Source organism: Pterocles gutturalis, unplaced genomic scaffold (assembly GCF_000699245.1).
Source record: "Pterocles gutturalis isolate BGI_N339 unplaced genomic scaffold, ASM69924v1 scaffold15501, whole genome shotgun sequence".
Classification (NCBI taxonomy): domain Eukaryota; kingdom Metazoa; phylum Chordata; class Aves; order Pterocliformes; family Pteroclidae; genus Pterocles; species Pterocles gutturalis.
In genome coordinates, this window is record NW_010105730.1 from 28,803 (window position 1) to 32,420 (window position 3,618).

Sequence of the window (3,618 nt, forward strand, 5' to 3'; positions counted from 1 at the left end):
ACAGAGCCCACTCCTCCATCCTGAAAATGTTGTACATGGAGGCCTTGCTGATAGCTGGAATCCCTGTTCCAGGCTGGTGCTAGCAGTGGTGCTGTGAGCTGCGGGTGCACTGCTCCTCCTTGTGGCCTGCTGTCCAGATGATGTGCTGGAGAACGGCTCTGACAAATTGCACACCCCCTTCCAGTCGCTGTCCTGCCTTCAGCACACAGGTCATCTGGAGCCTCTTTTTTTTTTTTTTTTTTTTTTGTCCCCTCGACTTTCTTCCTGTGCCTTTTCTTTTCTTCCCATTTTTCTAATAGGTTATAGGTCCCCAACTTTTCTTCCTCTTGGTGCTTCCAAAGGCAGGTGCTTCCCGCAGTGACACTTGCCAAGACCTTTTCCCTGGCCCTGGGCTGTGAAACGCATCACCTTTCAAGTCCCAGTATTCAGTAGAATTGCCCACCTGCAAGAAACCAGTCCCCTTTCCCCTGTGTAAAGCCCCCCTGAATGTTTAGACCCCAGTGACTTCAGTCTTCACTTCTTCAGCATACGATTGCCCCCGCTGATTGTTAAGGCAGGGAGCACTGTGGAAATACAATGTCTTTCTTCTGTCCTTGGTTCGGTTTGCAATCTCTGGTAAAACTCCCAAACCTGTGTGTGTTAAATGGCTGCAGAACAGTGGAGGTGTTTTTCTGGTCTCTTTGTGGTGGTTCCCGAAAGTGCTCTCTGACACCAGATGTCATGTGAAAGCCCTTTAGATTCACACATACAGTTGTGTGTGCTCGCTTGCATGCTGGATCCGTGTTAAAGACAGCATCTGCTCCATTTTCTGAGCGTTGTTTTACCGTGTCAGTGTAGCGTGAGTATATCCTCGACAGATGTTTTTAAAGACAGTATTACAGTGGCCACTGGATCTCTTCAGCACTTCTTAGAACCTGATCTAAACCCACTTCTCTGATCAGTCTCATTTCCAAACTGGACTGATCTCAGGTTGTAAACTGTCTGGGACTCTTGGGGAAGTCTTGGACCCTAAATTGTCATCTCTCTTGTTTTTACTTTCTTCTGACTTTTGTCTGTCCTGGCATTTCTGAGTCTGCAAAGAGTCTGACTCAACTAAATGGATACAACACTTCAAAAAAAAAAGATGCCAGATTTCTAAACTTATTTATATATTTGGAACATATAAATGTTTTTTCTATTTTTGATAGAGTATATCCTTGGGTTTGTTTGATTTATATTATATACAATAAACAATTTGTAAGGTACTAATGATAAACTATAAGTAATGTCTTATGACAGCCTTGGGGGGGTTTCTAAACAGTAACGTTGGGTCTAGGCGAGAGCAGTAGAGTCCACAGTCTGCGCCTGTACTGGCTGAAACCCCGAGCAGAGAACTGGAGGAAGAGCAGCTGACACGAGCGCCCAGCAGCAAGGAGCGTCAGAATGGGAGAGATCACCCGGCAGCGGCTGGTGAACCGTGGATTGGCCGCTTGGAGAGAGACGCACTGCCCGGTTCGTCAGGGCTCTGCCACCCCAAGGTAAGGGAGGTTCTGGGGTCTGCCAGGAGGGTGGGCTGTGGGGAAGGGTCCAGTTTGGCTTTGGAGGGGAGGGCTGCTGGTGGAGGTGACATGGGCGACCACTTGGGAACCTCCTCCTCTCTGTCAGGTGTCACTGTGGCATGTGTAATGGCGATGGGACCTCCTAGCAAAGCCTTCTGCCATGTCTGGGGAATTTTGAGGAATTTGGAATGGTTTCTTCCTTGGCAGTCACATCGCTCTTCCTCCCTCACCTCCTTGTGCAAGAACTGCCAGGAGATTACTTTGTTACCTGGAAAGGACAAGGCTTGCCTTCAGTGGCATTCTAGGAAATGTTTCTCTCAGTGTACAGTGTATTTCTCGCTCAAGTACACACTTCATACACAGAAGAAGCTTCCGTCCTACTTACCAGTTCTTAATATGGGGAAATAAAAGATCCCTTCCCAGATTTTTTGCTCTGTTTTAGGTAAGACTTATATGTATGATCAAAGATTTTGTAATCAATTCTTTATTACATCTTAACCTTTGATGAATGCAGTGTCACAGTTCAGTGGATATAAATTACAATAGTTCAAAAAGCATTGTGTCATAAAAAACTGTTTAGCGTATTATGAAAAAAGTCTGAATTTTAGTCAGTGAAATGTCTCCCTCGTCCTGTCTTTGTCATCCTTAAACCTTGCAACTGGGCAGTCTTTGCGTAATGCAGAAAGAGGATTTTCAGTATCACATCTGTGCTGTCAGGGTTTGGAGGTGACTGCATTGCAGAGGCTTGCCTCGACGCTTCCTTGTTGCTGAAGTTGACAAAACGTCTCTTGTAATTTTAAAACTTTTCTTAGATGGTGAGAAAAGGATTTAAAATCCTTTCAAGACCACAAGGACGTATCTGACATACACTGCAAATTATCTGAAAGCAATTACTCATTTGCCTGCTTCATTTATCTGTAAGCAAAGCATGCCTCCCCAAGCTAACACTGGTTGTTGCCATCTGCCAGTGATAACATGTTGCCAAACAGTTCGATTTGTACATATTTCTGTGTTTTCCTACCTCCCTAATGCAGGCTCATTTGTCTTGGAAAAGGCATTGTCATCATTTTTTATTTCCAACTGTAGTAACAGCTATCAACAATATTTTGATTATTGTTTAACACTTACAAGGCTGCAGGGGAAAAAAAATACCTTTTCAACTAACTTGTTTTTTAAGTGAAAGAAAGGAGCATATCTGTCACGGGCACTGCACAGAGCTTCTGTCTTACCAAGATGCACCTTGTGAGCTCCAAGGGAGCTTTGGGAACCACTGCTTCTAAAGTCATAGTGACAATCAAGTGATCTGTGGGATGGACTATGTATACTGCCTTGCAGCTTGCACCATGTTTGTGTAGTGTCACATTTCCTGCCTGAAAAAATAGTCCAAATAGGTTTATTCTGAAAAGCTGTGCTGCAGATATTTACGTAATAATCTTGCATGTGAGAAAAGAGACATTCTCTTCCATGAGCACAGTTCTGTGTATCCACTGACTCCAGCAGCCACTCCGTCTTCATGGCATTCCATGAGCGGGTGTGATCCATCAGTGGGGTCTGCCACGGCTGAGACCCCTGGAGGGGCCAGTTTAACTACAAAACCTGAGGATGCTGTAGAGCGCAGAGGGGTGGCTGCTGTGCCTTCCCCTTGTACCTGGCCAGCAGAGCCCAGCTATGACGCTTACAGTGCCCGTGTTTAGGTACCAGAGGGATAAATTCGGGACCAATCCTTCCTGCAGTTCTGTGGCGGACTGGAGCTGTTCTGGAAGTGCATTTCCAATGTGCGTTTGCTTTTCAGATCACGCCAGCATACAGTTTCTTTCAGAGGCATTGCATCTTGTTTAACGAAGCAGAGTGCCTGGGAGAGGCGCCGCAGCCTTCAGGAAAGCTGTCGCTGTGACTCAGCCGCTGTCCCCAGCAGGTGTCAGAGGTACCTGCAGTGTCTCCCTGCCCAGGCTCCCCACCTCTCCAGCTGCTCTGCGGCCAGGCAGTCATCCCGTAAGCTTCGATTTTAGTCAGTTTTTCTCACTAAGGATGTAAGTGATTGCTAAGGATTTAAGCTCGGCCCAAGCTCAGCCCCCCCCCC